At 34.7% G+C, this 16,957-nt stretch overlaps 1 non-coding gene across 1 annotated transcript; it reads right to left on the reverse strand.

Moving 5' to 3' along the window:
- Positions 1 to 16,643: 16,643 nt before the first annotated feature.
- On the reverse strand, positions 16,644 to 16,750 carry LOC113603764 (U6 spliceosomal RNA). Its single transcript, XR_003425451.1, has one exon. It is a non-coding gene; the product is annotated as a U6 spliceosomal RNA (small nuclear RNA).
- Positions 16,751 to 16,957: the final 207 nt, after the last annotated feature.

The following is a 16,957-nucleotide window of genomic DNA, read 5'->3' on the forward strand; positions in this document are numbered from 1 at the left end:
AATTGGACACTTAATTGACTGAGCCACCCAGGTGCTCCAGGGACCCTTTTTTCATAGGCATTACCCTCAAGAACAGGAGATTTAGCTGACTTCCCCAACACAGAGAAACAGGCATAGAGACTTAAGCAAAATGAGAAGACAGGGAAATTTATCCCAAATGAAAGAACAGGACAAGACCCTGGCCATAGATTTAAGAGAAACAGATGTAAACATTATACCAGGTAGAGGATTTAAAGTAATGATCATAGGAATACTCACTGGACTTGAGAAAAGGGTAGAAGACATGAGTGAGACCCTTAACACAGAGATAAGGAATTACATAGCAGAGAGAAAAAGCTTAAAAAATGAAATAAGAACCATACTTGATGAAATGAACAGCAGGCTAGAAGAAACAGAGGAATGAATTAATGTCCAAACAAAGTAATGGAAAGTAAGCTAGGTCAATGAAGGAGAGAAAAAAGGATTATGCAAAATGAGAATAGACTTAGGGAATTCAGTGACTCCATCAAACATAATAACATTCATATCATAGGAGTCCCAGAAGAAGAAAAGAGAAAAAGGGGGGTGGGGCAGAAATTTTATTTGAAGAAATAATAGCTGAAAACTTTCCTAATCTGGGGAAGGCAACAGACATCCAGATACAGAAACTACAGAGAACCCTCATCAAAATCAACAAAAGCCGATCCACACCAAAATATGTAGTTTAATTGGCAAAATATAGTGGTAAAAAAGTTAAAGCAGAAAGACAAAAAAAGACAGAAACTTACAAGGGAATCTTCATAAGTCTAACAGAGGATTTTTCTTTTTTTCAGCAGAAACCTTGCAAGCCAAAAAGAATGGCATTTTGTATTCAAAATGCTGAAAGGGAGAAATCAGCATCCAAGAATACTCCATCTAGCAGAGCCACCATTCAAAGTAGAAGTGGAGGTAAAGAGTTTCACAGACAAAAAATTAAAGGAGTTCATGACAACTAAACCTACCATACCAAAAATAGCAAAGGGGACTGTGAGTGGAAAGGAAAGACCATAAGGGAAAGTATGAAAGGTGCTAAAGTGCCCTAGTGTTGTCATTACTTTCGTTTAGTTCCTTTATTTTTGCTAGTAATTGTTTTATGTATTTGAGTGCTTGATTTTGCATCCATAAATATTTACAATTGTTATATCCTCTTGTTGCCTTGTCCCCTTTATTATTTTATAGTGTCCTTCTTTGTCTCTTGTTAGTCTTTGTTTTAAAGTCTATTTTGTCCCATATAAGTATTGCTATCTGGCTTTCTTTTGACATCCATTGTATAATAAATTTTTCTCAAACCCCTAACTTTCAATCTGTAAGTGACTTTAGGTCTTAAATAGGTCCCTTGTAAGCATTATATAGATGAGTCTGGTTTGTTTTATCCACTCTCTCACCCTATATTTGTTTATTGGAACATTTAGTCCATTTCATTTCAGTGTTATTATTGATAGGTATGTATGTATTGCCATTTTGTTACTTGTTTTGTGGGTTTTTTTGGATTTTTCTCTCATCCTTTTTACCTCTTTCATGGTTTTCTGAGTTTCTTTACTGATATACTTGGATCCCTTTCTCTCTATTCTTATGTATTATTAGGTTTTGATTTGTGGTTACCATTAGTTTTGTATATAACATTTTCTACATATAGAAATCTGTATTAAGTTGGTAGCTGCTTGAGTTTGAACCCATTATGTACTCCTTCCCCACCTCAAGTTTAATGTGTATGCTTTCATATCACATCTTTTTATTTTGTAAATTCCTTGACTGATTTTTACAGACATAGTTATGTTTACTACTTTTTTGTGTCCTACCTTTCATACTCATGGTCTTTCCTTTCCACTCACAGAGTCCCCTTTACTATTTCTTATTTGGTAGGTTCAGATGTCATAAACTCCTTTACTTTTTGTTTGTCTTAGAAACTCTTTATTTTTCCTTCTATTCTTCCAGGATAGAGTAGTCTTTGCTAAAGTTTTTTTTCACTTTTAATTCTTTGAGTATATCATGACCCTCCTTTCTGCCTGTGAATTTTCTGCTGAAAACTCCAATGATAGCCTCATGTGCTTCCCTTATCATAACTGTCTTTTTTTCTTGCTGCTTTAAAATTTTTTTCCATTATCACTACTTTTTTTCCATTTAATTACTGTGTGTCTTTGTGTGGACCTCCTTTGGTTCAATTTGTGTGGGAGGCTCTCTGTGTTTTCTGGATCTGGATATCTGTTTCCTTCCCAAGATTAGGGATGTTTTCTGCTACTATTTCTTCAATTTTTCTATTCCCTTTTTTGTCTCTTCTGGGATCCCTATAATGCAAATGTTATTATACTTGTTGGAATTACTGGGTTCCCTAAGTCTGGTTGTATTTTGCAGATTTTTTTTCCTCACACTTGCTCAGCTTGATTATTTTCCATTACTCTGTCTTACAGGTCATTAATTTGTTTCTCTGTTTCCTCTAGCTGGCTATTTATTTCATCATTTGTATTTTAAATTCCATTTTTTGTGTTCTTCATCTTTGATTGATTCTTTTTTATCTCTTTGTTCAGGGTCTCACTGATATCCTCTTCTTTTTTCTCAAGTCCAGTATCTCTTTATGGCCATTAGTTTAAATTCTCTGCTAGGCATATTACTTAACTCTGTTATGCTTTAGTGTCTTCCTGTGGTTTATCCTGTTCTTTTATTTGGGACATGTTTCTGTGTCTTCTTTTTGTCTAACTCTCTAAGTCTATTTTTGTGTGTTAGGAAAGGTGTTATGTCTTCTGTTTTTGAAGGTGATAGCCTTATTTTTTTAATGTTTATTTATTATTTTTGAGAGAGAGACAGATAGTGAGTGGGGGAGGGGCAGAGAGAGGGGGAGACACAGAATCCAAAGCAGGCTCTAGGCTCTGAGCTGTCAGCACAGAGCCTGATGTGGGGCTTGAACTCACAGTCCGTGAGATCATGACCTGAGCTGAAGTCAGACACTTAACCCAATGAGCTACCCAGTTGCCCCTGAAGATGATAGCCTTATGAAGAAGAGGTCCTGAAATGCCCTGCAGTGCAGTATCCCCTGTTACCCAGAACCTGGCACTTCAGGAAATGTCTCCTATGTGTGTTGTGTGTTCCTTGCTGTTGTGTCCTGGCCACTTTTTCCTTTAGTACAGTTTTCTGCTCCCTTTGGTGTAGGCAGTATTTGGTCCCTTGCTGAGGTGGGGGGTATTTTAATAAGGTATGTGCTAGTGTGCTTGCACAATGAAACTTGTCATCAACTTCAAGAGAACTAAGGCCCACAAACATGTGGGTCAGTAGACATGGTGTTGGTGGGCTTTGCACCAGTCCTCTGGGGGAGGGAAATGCAGCACTGGCAGTGATGCAAATATGACTGGAAAGGGCAGATCCACTGAAGCATGAAGCTATGGGGCTTGGTGGATGCAAGTTAGGTATTGAGTGTTGGTGCTGTGCTGTTTCCCACAAGTGACTCTGTGTTTATTCTGGGGGTGTGGGAGGGAAATCGTTCCTGCCAACACCTTTTTCCTGGGGTAGGTGAGATCCCTGATTTTCTAGGACACTCTCTTAGAGGAGGAAATAATTCTCTCCCTTGTAGGTCCCAGCTGTTTCTCAACTTTGTGGATTGTTTGTTGTGCTGTGTCTTTAAGGGCAGGGACTCAGCTTCCTAAAGTTCTCCAGGATCTCCCAAAACCAAGCAGATTGATTTTTAAAATTCCAGACTTTAAGTCCTATTGGTTGTAAGAACTCAAGAAATTTGATACCTCTTGCTTTCAAAACCAAGTGTTATGGGTATTTGCCTTCCTTCTGCAGGTTCCATTGTGTGATAATCTGTTTCTCCATGCCCCGAGTCATGATCATGTTTGCTCCAAATCATCCCCACCCTTCCTATTTTCTTGGATATGGCTTCTTCTGTACTGTTAGTTGTGGAGTTTGTTCCGCCAGTCTTAGGGTCATTTCCTGGGTTATTTATGCTGATGTCAGTGTTATCTAGTTGTATCTGTGGGATAAGGCAAGTTTAGGTCGATACTTACTATCTTCCCCAAAGAAACTGATTTCTTGAGGTGAAAATTACTCCTGGGGAAGATGCTGTTGAAGATTATTGAATAACAAAAAGGATTTATAATATTACATGAACTTATTTGTTAAAGCACAGTCAGGGCTTGAGAGAATTGATTCTAATTTTGAAATAAGTTCTGTGGATAAAAATTCTATCAAACAACATCAAACAGTACAAAAAAATCTTTTGTGAAGGGAAAATTCCACTGATGCAGGAAAATTTATTGTTGTTTTATTTTAAACCACCTCAATCTTCAGCAACCACCACCCTGATCAGTCAGCAACCACAAACATCAAGGCAAGAAGATCCTCCCCCAGAAAATAGATTACTATTGCTGAAAGCTCAGATGACAGCAATTTTTAGCAATAAAGCATATTTAAATTAATGTATGTAACATTGTGTTTTTTAAAAACATAATGGTATTTCACACTTAATACACTACATTGTAATGTAAACATAGCTTTTATATGTACTGAGAAACCCAAAAAATTTATTTGACTTGCTTTATTGTGACATTCACTTTGTTGGAGTGGTCTGGCGTGAAACCCACAGTGTATTCAAGGTATGCCTGTATAAAGATTCAGGCGAGTGTTTTTGATATCTTTACGTGCTTCTTTGCAAATCTAGTGAGTTAGTCTCTTATGTTATGACCTATAAATGAATAGGCCTAAGCTTTGCTGAGAAAAATAAACCATAGGGATGGTTACAAAAATTAATAAATTGACATCATTCAGTAAATCTGTATTTGTATGCAGAAAATATCTTCATGCCATAGTTTTCCAGTTACAGTTAAAACCACATGTCTTATTGCTGTTATCCTTGACTACCATTAAAAATATAAATTCCAGGAAATATTCTTTTCTTCATTGTTAGAAGAATAAAACTTTGCTTTATAATTCTTTCCCAAACTCATTCTTCCTTTGCTTATGTTAAGACAACCCTTATCATTCTGCATTTTTTTTTAAATATGCTTCACACCCAGTGCAGAGCCCAATGCAGGGCTTGAACTAACAACACTGAGATCAAGACCTGAGCTGAGATCAAGAGTCAGAGGCTTAGTTCACTCAACCACCCAGTCAGCCCTTACCTGCATACTTTGAGCATTGCAATAAAATTGCTTTATATTCTACCTTTTTATCACATCCTTTCTTTTCTAGTCTTAGCAGAAACTTGCTATTCCAGGGGATCATGTTTTTTTTTTCCCTCAGCCCTCTCCAAAGTTACTTATTATCCTACTTTCCACATAATACAAGACCAAATATAAGACACAGGACTGTCACTTTTCTTTATATTTGTTACTACTCTGTTATTTTCTAGTACTTTTGGATAAAATACAAAGAAAAAAGCAAGAGCAAATGAAACAACCCCTTTATAGTTTTTCTGTCTAACATAGCATTTTTTTTTCTTGCCACCTATCTACTTTCTGGTTTTTCCTTCTTTTATGCATTATTTTTTTTTCTTTTAAGCATCTTAAATAGCTAGTTTTCATATTTTTGTCTTCCACCCCCTTTTAAATTAACATATAATTAGTACACAGTGTTATATTAGTTTGAGATGTATAATAAAATGTTTTGACAATTCTGTACATTACTCAGTGCTTATCAAAATGAGTGTAGGTTTAATCCCCTTTATATATTTTGTCCATCCCCCACTTACCTCCCCTCTGGCAACCACCAATTTGTTCTGTATTTGAGTGTGCTTTGTCTCTTTTTCTTTGTTCATTTGTTTTGTTACTTAAATCCCACAAATGAGTGAAATCATATGGTATTTGTTGACTTATTTTGCTTAAGATTATACCCTCTAGGTACATCCATGTATTTGCAAATGGAAAGATTTCATTCTTTTTTTTTGTGGGTAATATTCCATTGTATATTAGCCATTCTTTATTCATTCACCTATTGATGGACCCTTGAGTTGCTTCTATATTTTGCCCATTATAAATAATGCTGCAGTAAACATAGAGGTACACGTATCTTTTCAGATTATAGTTGTCATTTCCTTTGGGTAAATACCCAGTAATGGAATTACTGGAACATATGATAATTCTACTTTAAATTTTTTGAGGACCCTCCATACTCTTTTCCACAGCAGCTGCATCAATTTGCATCCAACAGTGCACAAGTGTTCCTTTTTCTCCATATTTGTGCCAACACTTGTTACTTGTGTTTTTGATTTCAGCCATTCTGACAGATGGGAGGTGATATCTCATTGTAGTTTTGATTTATATTGATTGATACACATTGATTGTTTTGGCCCCTGGATTAGGGATGTCCTCTCCAGCCCTGATATAGCTTTCAGGACAATTTCTATCCAATGTCCTCGTCTATAACCACTGAAGTCCTCCATGTAAATGATCTTCACAACCACTCCATTGTAATAACTTACACTTCGGTCTTTTGGAATTTCTCTATTACTGATATCTTATACTTTCATTATCACTGTGATTACCATCTTATAACTTATTTAATTTAGTTTTTACTAAAAAAGTATACCATTCAATTTCTTCAAACCTTCTGTAAAACACAAAACAGAGAAATTAGACAAAGTGCCCAGACAACTACACTTTACCCTACATTATCAGTCTCATTCTGCAATTGCTCTCTCCTTGTTAATCTAGATCTCAGAGTACATTACATATTCATTTTCTCCTCATTGATACGATATCTTGAATTTACATATACAATATCTCTTGCAAATTCTAACCCTGGATAAATCATTCTCTTTTCCTCTCCAAACCCAAGGCTTCTAAGTGCTACCTGGAAAACAAAACAAAACAAAACAAAACAAAACAAAACAAAACAACAACAACATATGATTGTGGAGACTGAATATCTTAAATATGGGGATCTCATTTGGATCTTGTCAAGCTCTTTTCTTGTATTTCTAAATATCAATTCAGATGAATCTCTTTTTCTGTCCATAACTCATCTCATAATCTCATTAATTGCAGTAGGGATTATCTATTTCACTAAGAAAATTGAGACTATTGAGCAATTTTTTTTTTCAATTGACTGCTCTGGTACCTACAAATAGGACCAACTTAACTATGAGGCACAGTGTCCGGAACCCAGACTTAGAAGTGTCTAAGGGTCTCTGGGGTGGGGGCTCAGTTGATTAAGCATCCAACCTGATTTCAACTCAGGTCATAATCTCAAAGTTCTTGAGACAGAGCCCCACAATGGACTCTGCACTGACATTGTAATCCTGTTTGGGATTCTCTCTCTCCTTGTTTTTCTGTCCCTTCCCCACTTGTATGCATGCTCGCTCTCTCTCTCTCTCTCTCAAAAATAAATACAATTTAAAAAAGAATTTTTAAATAAAAAATAGGTTGCTAAAATATTTTAATTTATTTCAAAATTGGAAGAAAAAATAAAATTTTAGGTTGAATAACAGGTTTTAAGTTTAATGTTAGTATTTTCACCATTATATCAAATACAGTTTTTAGCATCTTTTATGAAGCCCATGAAGACAAAATTTCCAGGGCTTATCAAAGTCACAACGCAACCTTGCCTACAACTTCACTCCCATTTGTATCTTATCATGGAGGCAGCCCTTTGTCTCAATATAACTGCTGATCAGCCTCTTGACCATGCCTTAACCTTCTACCTGTGTTCTAGATCTATCTTGCTCTGCTATTCTGAGAATCTTGTAGCAGTGATCCTTTCCAGAATCCTGAGAGTTCAGCTCTTCTTCTCTATTAGCATTTATCCCTCAGCATATACAGTTGAGTTATTCACAGTGATTATGTTCTATGAAACCACTACAAACCATGTGAACACTAAATCATTGCTCTTACTGAAATATAATAAGGTTTTTGTGAGCTTTTTGACCATAATATTATGCCATCTGATCAATACATAATCTTGTTTTATGTGTTTTATGTTTAAAGACATCTAACTTAATATATATTGTTGATTCATTAATGTTGAAATGATGGCCACCAACACTATAACTCAGGATTGTTCAAAGCGTATCTAATATGCTCTTTTTTTTCCCTGTAAGGCATACACAATCTTCTTGTACTTAGGAACACTAGTCAGCACTTTTAACACTTCACCCAGGGACCATTTTAAAGAGCAAAAGCACAAACAAAAATCATGAATACAGTGGAACTAAATAGATCACAAAAAGGACACTTGCTTATAGTATGAAACTGAAACAAAAAGGCTGAGCATTGCTTTGTTGGAACCCAGTTGGGAACATAAGCATGGGGAGAATCAAATTTTCCCCTGCTCTGCACATATACACAAGTTATCTTAACTGCACAGTAAGTATTGGCTTTGGGATTACAAAAAAATTGCTGGTAGATGAATTCATGAATATGAGATATGTAAATAATGAGAATTGACTGTATAGATGTTATGAACTGAACTGTTTTTCTCCAAAATTTATATATTGAAGCTCTAGCCCCCAGTACCTTAGGATGTGACTACATTCAGTGATGGGACTTTTAAACAGATAATTAAGCTAAAATGAACCCATTAAGGTGGGCCTTAATCCAAGATGACTGGTGTCCTTGTAAGAAAAGGAGATTAGAATGTATAGAAACAGGCACTAGGGATGCATGCACACATAGAAAAGGCCATGTAGGAACATAGTGAGAAGGCTGCTGTCTGCAAGCCAAAGCGAGAAGCCTCGGGAGAAACCATACTTGTTATCACCCTGATTCAGATTCCTACCTCCAGAACCGTGAGAAAACAAATACTTGTTTTTTAAGCCACCCAGTCTGTGATATTTTGTTATGGCAAATTAATACACTAGTCTATTAATACACCCTTCTATTTTGTCTTTCACATTTCCAAAGCCAAAAAACAATCTTATGTGTTTATTTTATTTGACTTCTTGACGGTGTTTGATACACTGGACCACCTATTTTCTAAAACTTTTCTTCTTTGCTGGTTGCCACTTTCATTTAGTTTTCTTATACTTTATTCCTTTCTATTTTTCTTTATGAGAGTGTCTTCATTCACAGGGATCATAAACATTTCTGTGACCTGGAGAATTAAGTTAATCTCTCTTCTCTTTTAATTATGTGCATGAAAACTTTTTATACCACGGTTCATAAGTTCTCTAAAATCTGTCTCTGTCTAATTTGACATTTACCATATTCCCTCCCCCTTGTTAACTATGACTGAGTCACACAGGCAAGTATGTCCTTCAGACTGGCCTTTCTCCTTTGGAATGGCCTTTTGGAATGTGCTCTCCTGGAAGGAGCCTCCTCGTGGAGGACTCACCCCAGGATGGTACATGGCTGAGTTTTCCAAGGGGCTGTTAGCACCCCTCCCTTTAACCAGATTTCCTCTATCACATACTAGATTTTACTTCTTTTAATACATTGAAAATTATTCAATTTTGTTCTATTTATCTATTTACTTACTTATAGGGTGTTTACCTGTCTTTCTTCTCTAGAATATTAGGTCTGTAAAAGAAGAAGAGGTGTGAAAGAATGGAGCTATGATTTTCAAACTGTGAAGATTTATCCCATATATGCTTCCTTTTAAAATCAATCAGTCCAAAGATCCAATATTTTACATTATTATAAGTGTCAAATAATGTCACAAAATCTATTTTAAAAATATTAAATAAAAATAAATAAAATCTACATAGACATTTCATACATTTATTTATTCATTTAACAGAGGCTTATTGAATCTTATTTGCTTTCCTGTTACTGTTGAAGGCACGAGGGATACACTGTATTACTTCCTTATTTCTGTGAGATGTGATGATTTCATAACCAAACTTTAGTCAGGCTCCTCTGACCTTCTTTTCAATTAGGCCTAGACCCTGGGCTTCTATGTTTATCCTTTCATAGTCCAGTTATAGCAAAAATTCTGCTAAGTCAGTTTAAAGAATATTCTTATGTCTTTGACATCTAATCATTGACATTTCATCAAAGTCTTGACCCTCCACCATCCCCAGGTGATAGGCAACTACACTGGCATAACTTTAGTAAGAATTCTGTGAGGTCAGTTTAACAAGAATTCACCCCTACCTTTGATTTTTCTTTTTAGTCATTTTGTATTCACCACCCTACTCCCAATTCCCCTCCCAGCCAATGTGCTCCTTGACCATAAATCTCTACATGTTCTTACTGTATTTGGTGTTGAGTTCCATCTCTTTCCCCTATTGTGATAGTCTTGACACCTATCTCAATAGTCTTGAATAAAGTCTGCCTTACTTTTTAAACAAGTATTAGAATAATTTCTTTAACAGATTACAAAGTTCTACTTCAAAAATAGATTTATAGTTACGTCTTCTAAAAGATAACGTATTTTTAGTGTTTCAATGAATTAATAATGTGTGCTTTTTAACCAAGCACATAGAGTTACATTGAAATTTGGCTTTAAATATCTACATCAGAAATATTAAGACTGAAAGAAACCAACACACTATACTTGGATCAAAGGTGCAGAAATTTTTGTTTCCTTTTCATCTCTTTTTGTATCTGTGTTCTCACAATTCTAGAATCACTAGCACAAAAAAAATTAATATCATATGTATTCTTTGGGGCCATGTATCCTACAAAATACCAAATTAAAAACAAATTTTTGATTGAGAGTGGCCTAGTTAATAATTATACGTAGACACTAATTCTATATTCAGTAAGTAAGTGGTACTTCTGATTTAATGCACAACATAGGGGCGCATGGGTGGCTCAGTTGGTTAAGCATCAGACTTTGGCTCAGGTCATTATCTCACAGTTCTTGAATTCGCATCCCACATCAGGCTCTGTGCTGACAGCTCAGAGCCCGGAGCCTGCTTCAGATTCTGTGTCCCTTTCTCTTTGTGCCTCCCTTTCTCTCTCTATCTCTTTCTCTCTCTCAAAAATAAACATTAAAAAAAAATTAAAGCACAACATAAAAGAGGAGCCATTGGACCATTTCTTTGAAAGACTATTTAACTATAAAGATTGTGCCACCAGCTAGACCCCAAGACCTGACCTTTTTTGTTCACCTGCTTGTACCCACCAATTTTTGTCTCACATTTCTCCTTAAGCTTTTCTTTCTAGCTTATTTCTTAACTCAGGGGCATAGCATCCCCTGATGGAAACCAAAACTATACCTCAGGCAATAACAAGTACCTGGACAAAGAGCTATTGTGGCCCACACCACCAAGACCAGTTTAAGCTTAACCTCTAACTCATGCCTATGCAGATGGACAATGGAGTCACTCAAAGAGAGACCAACTGTATCTTTACCTCATTTTAATACTACAATCTTTGCACAAGAAGGAATATAAGCCACATATACATATATATATACATATACATGTATGTATAGGTATGTTTCCTTAAGGCATATGCATGACCTTATTCCCACCTCTACATACAAAGACAAACTCATTTACCCTTTCTTGAGGAGTCACAGCTTTGGAAGTTATTACCTATGATATCCTTATTTGTTGCAAATGTTTCTTTCCTTCAGGTGACAACTCTAGTGTAGTTTCTATCCATGACTTGCCAAGGAGTGAACTCATGCTAGTTTGCTTAAAATTGTTCTCTGCTTTCTAAATAATTATGGGTAAAAGACTTTTAGAATCAATATAATTAGGGCCCTGATAGTTGTTTTTTTGTAATGCAACTAACATTAAGACTGTAATATGTTAATATTTATTCATACTTTGTTTTATTGTTTCTAAAATAAGTGATATTTTCCACATAATACTTTTGAAACATTTATTAAGAATATTGACCAATGGAAGGTGGAATAATAAATAAAAATTGCTTTGGTATACTCTTTCATATTCTGATAGGGTAATAATTAGCCAGAAAGTAGCTATTTTTCCTAAAAACCAGGAATAGTCTCTTTATGTACTCATAATATTAAAGGTTTTCATGGATCTCAAAATACCTGCTCCTTGGTACACATGCACAAATTATGTATATAAAGTTACATTTGAAAGCAACAATTTGGAAAAGTTTATGATTTCTATCACTTTTATCCCTTCACCTTAAAATTTTGCATATATATGAAACAGTACTTTCCCTTTCATGTGGAACACTTACATTGATGTCATGGTATTTGTAATCTGAATAACAGCTCTGAAAACCTTGGAACACATTAGAAGTGCTGATGGTGTTTCAATCACTAAGATTATATTTAAAACTTGAATTCTGGTGAGTAAGTATTGAAGAAGATCTTAGTAAACTGTGTGTGTGGAAAAAAGACAGTATCTTCAGCAAATGGTGTTGGGAAAACTAGACCACTTTTTTACACCGTACCCCAAAATAAATTCAAAATGTATGTCCCCCAAAATAATGAAATTTTCCCATTTGCAATGATGTGGTTGGAGCTAGAGTGTATTATGCTAAGTAAAATATGTCAGTCAGAGGAAGACAAATACTATATGATTTCACTCATATGTGGAATTTAAGAAACAAAACAGATGAACATTGGAGAAGGGGAAATAAAGAAAGACAGAGAGGGAAGCAAGCCAAAAGAGACACTTAACTATAGAGAACTGAGGGTTGATGGAAGGGAAGTGGGTAGAGGATGGGATAAATGGGTGATGGGCACTAAGGTGGACACTTATGAAGAGCACAGGGTGTTATATGGAAGTGATGCATCACTAAATTCTACACCTGAAATCAATTTTACCATATATGTTTAGTGACTAGAATTTACATAAAAACTTGAAATTAAAAAAAAGTGTATGTAATTCCTTTTATGCCATTAGGTACAAAAGCTTTCCCAATGTTATGAACTATCAAATGCCTTAAAAATTTTAGGGGCACCTGGGTGGCTCAGTCGGTTGAGTGTCGGACTTCGACTCAGATCATGATCTCACGGTTCGTGAGTTCAAGCCTCGCGTCAGGCTCTGTGCTGACAGCTCAGAGCCTGGAACCTGCTTCAAATTCTGTGATTCCCTCTCTGTCCCTGCCCTGCTCACACTCTGTCTCTCTCTCTCTCTTTCTCAAAAATAAATAAACATTAAAAAAAAATTTAAGATGCTCTGGGTTTACTATGAAGCAGGTACAGGTACAATTTTGCTGTTTCCACACCTATGTAGCCATTACTTTTCATAAGCATTTTATTGAATCTACATTTTGAGTAATTTTAACTCATTGGAAAATAATCAGTAGAGCCCCCCCTTCTGTTTGTGTTTAGCTTTTCCCACAGCATGTATTATAGAGAAACTTGCAGGGTGCTAATACTCTCATGTTCATTCTTCAACTGATATACAATTTGCATAATGTTTCCTGAATTATTCCAAACAGTGAAACTCTTGCATATTAACCTTTAACCTTTAAATTTAAAATACAGAATGCACACTGGGCTCTGCTGTAGAGCCATGTATCCTAATCTGCTAGTCTCCTTGGAAGTGTGCTACCTCCCCATAGTTTATGCACATTTCCTTAATAAACACATTTTATCAGGCAACATCTATTCTCTAGAGGCAGATCATCATGTTTTCAATACTGAGAGAATGAAAAGTTCAGGGCAATGTAGAACTATCCACTCAGTGTACATTAACAGCAGACACCTACAGATGTTTGGAAATATGAGCTCTGTTATAATTCTCCTTAAAGACAAAAGGTTTGTAAAACATAGGGTAGTCTAAATCATGACAGTGTGTAAGTGACAAGGGCATTTAATTATTGTAAACAAATAATTTTGGATAGATATAAGTGTGATGAGTAGATGAGTATCCAACAACAAAGGCCACACCATTATAGTTCTCCTTTCACTCATTCTAGGCTTTGCTAAAGCTTGTATTTATCCATGGAAAGGAAAGGAATATGCTAAAAACAAAACAAAAAAAAACACATTTTCAAACTAAAAAATCAATGGCATTTCTCTCAATACCCAAAGGCCTTCAACTCAGAAAACTTATATAGCTAACTTTAAAACTTAGGGAAAAATTAAAATAATACAGCTATTTTTCTATCCCCTTTCCCAGATATTGTGTGTGTGTGTGTGTGTGTGTGTGTGTGTGTAACAGAGAGAGAGAGAGAATCTGTGGTGAGAATTATGGTTTTTATCATTTTGTATTAATTTCCTCTTGCATTTCAATTTCTTTTTTAACTCTTAATTGTGACTTTGTTTGCTGTTTACTTTAATCCATATTTAACCCATGGAAAAGCTCTAGAGAAAATTTCCTGTAATTCATGTTCTAGAAATTAACTAATTTAATAAGATATTTGTCTTAAGGACTGTTTTTCAAGGTTGAAGAAACAGTCTTTCTTTTGCTCACTTACACAATTTGCAATGCTTTGGGTTTAATTAAGTGACACAACAAATTGACCAGGGTGATCAGGAAGTGTTTTGAACCAGATTATTGGAATGGAAATTCTACTTTGTTCTCTCAGTAAGTTAGAAACCAGAATCTTTCACCATTAGATCTGACAACAAGAATTTACTCTTTATCCCCTGATACAGCTTGTAAGGAGCAACAGGCCACAGTGTATGTGACCAGAGGTTATAACACTCTCATTCATTATGCTATAGTCATGAATCTGCCCCATTAAAAACAAGCTCCATCCATCCATTTAGCTGTCATTCCGACCATGAATGTAATGCTATTATGGTGAGGGCCAAGTCCACTGCTCATGCCAGATGTTGTTAGGAATTCAATCCATCCTATATTTGAACACTGGCTCCTTCAAACAACAAGATTTTGAGTGAATTACATATTGAGTGGTGAGTTTTCTTGGCATTTAATTATCCAACTCAAAGAAACATACTTCCCTAATTGTTCCTGAGGTTATTGCCTAACACATAAATAAAAAATTTTGTGAAGAAGTGGAATAGTATTGGCAGCTGTAAAAACATTTCAAGTTATTGTAATGTCTCTTTTAGTGTTTTTTTTTCTTATTCTTAATTCCTGTATGTCAGTAAAAATTGACCATCGTTTAAGTGTGATATTATTAGATAAAATTATAGGGAAATTAATCATAATATAAGATATATCTAACTTTTGTGTATTATATTATAATCCTCGTGCACATATTTATATTAAAACATGATTGCCAAGATAGTATCAAATATTGTTTTTTCTTTTATTTTCTTTATTTAAGTAATCATAGCTAGAACTTGATTCTACTTACTCTTGGTCCATTATATCACATATGTGGAATCAATTATTCTGTCTCAAAGTTATATCTTATAAGTGAAGAAAGGATTGTATGGTTATTCTTATTGCTTTTGTTTAGATCATTCTCACATTCAAAAAGAAGTTGAATGGTTAAAAGAAAACCATAACCTTTTCTACCTGGCCTTTTGAAAAAGTCTAGCTTCCTTAGGAAAGAACATTAGTTTCTTCTGTCTATTCCTACATTGTATCTTCAGCCTATTGACAACTCTACAACCTACCTCCCAATGTGATCTCTTCTCTCCCTGAACCCGACATGTCTTGGCTGGTACTGATTCATCTACTCTGGATTCTCTCCTTCCATATCTGTTGCCACTGATATCCTAATATCTCTCATCTCACTTCTTCCCTAAGTTTTTTCTTTCTTTCTTCTAAAAAGATATAATTAACATATAACACTGTATTAATTATAGATGCACAATGCAATGACTTGATATATGTATATGTTGTGAAAGAATTGCCACAATGTTCAGTTAGCATCCATAACCACATATGGTTATTTTCTCTTTTAAGAACTTTTAAGAACTCTTTAAGAAATTTTAAGAACTCTTCTTTTAGCACCTATAGTCACCATGCAGTACATTACCTCCCTATGATTTATTTTACAAGTGGAAGTTTATCTCTTAATTCCTTCACTCATTTCACTTATCCTCTCCCCCTTACTCTGGCAACCACCAACCTGTTCTCCGTACCTATAAATTCATAGTTTTGGTTTCTACATATAAGTTAGATCATGCAGTATTTGTCTTTCTGTGCCAGACTTATTTCACATAGCATTATGCCTTCAAGTACCCCCATGTTGCAAATGATAGGATTTCCTTTATTTTCATGGCCAAATGATATTTTATTATATATATTATATTAATTATATATAAAATATATACACATCATATATGAGTTATACATATTATATATACACATACATGTATACCTATATATGTATATATGTATTATGTATATCTATATTATATACAATATTAACTATATATTATATAAAATTATATTAATTGATGTGTTATATATGTATTTATTATATATCACATTTTCTTTATCCATTCATTCATTGATAGATACTTAAGTTGTTTCCGTGTCTTGGCTATTATAAATAATGCTACAGTAAACATGGGGGTGGCAATATCTTTTCACGATAGTGATTTTGTTTCCCTCGTATAAATTCAAAAGTAAAATTGTTGGATTACATGGTAGTGCTATTTTTAAATTTTTGAGAAACCTCTGTACTATTTTCCATATTATCTGCATAAATTTACATTTCTACCAACAGTGCACAAGGATTTCCTTTTCTCCATATCCTTGCCCACATTTGTTATTTCTTATTTTTTAATATTAGCCATTCCAACAGGTGGAAAGTTACATCTCATTGTGATTTTGATTTGCACTTCCCTAATGATTAGTTATGTTGAGCACCTTTGCGTGTACCTGATGGTCAAATGAGGTCAAATATGTCTTCTTTGGAAAAATGTCTATTCAGTTCTTTCACCCATTTTTTAAAAATATTAAATGCTTGATGTATTTGCATGTCATCTTTGCACAAGGGTCATGTTAACCCTCTTTGTATCATTTCAATTTTAGTATATGTGCTACTGAAGTGAGCACTTTTCTTCCTATTTTTTAATTACATTGTTTTTGCTTTTTTGTCTATTGAGTAGTATGAGTTGTTTACATATTTTTGATACTAACACTTATCAGATACAGGATTTGCAAATATTTTCTCCAATTCTACAGGTTGCTTTGCATTTTGTTCATGGCTTTTAAGCATTTATTTAAAAGAAAATGTAACTCTTTATAGCAAGGACACATAAT

The sequence above is a fragment of the Acinonyx jubatus genome, chromosome B4 (genome assembly GCF_027475565.1).
Source record: "Acinonyx jubatus isolate Ajub_Pintada_27869175 chromosome B4, VMU_Ajub_asm_v1.0, whole genome shotgun sequence".
Taxonomy (NCBI): Eukaryota; Metazoa; Chordata; class Mammalia; order Carnivora; family Felidae; genus Acinonyx; species Acinonyx jubatus.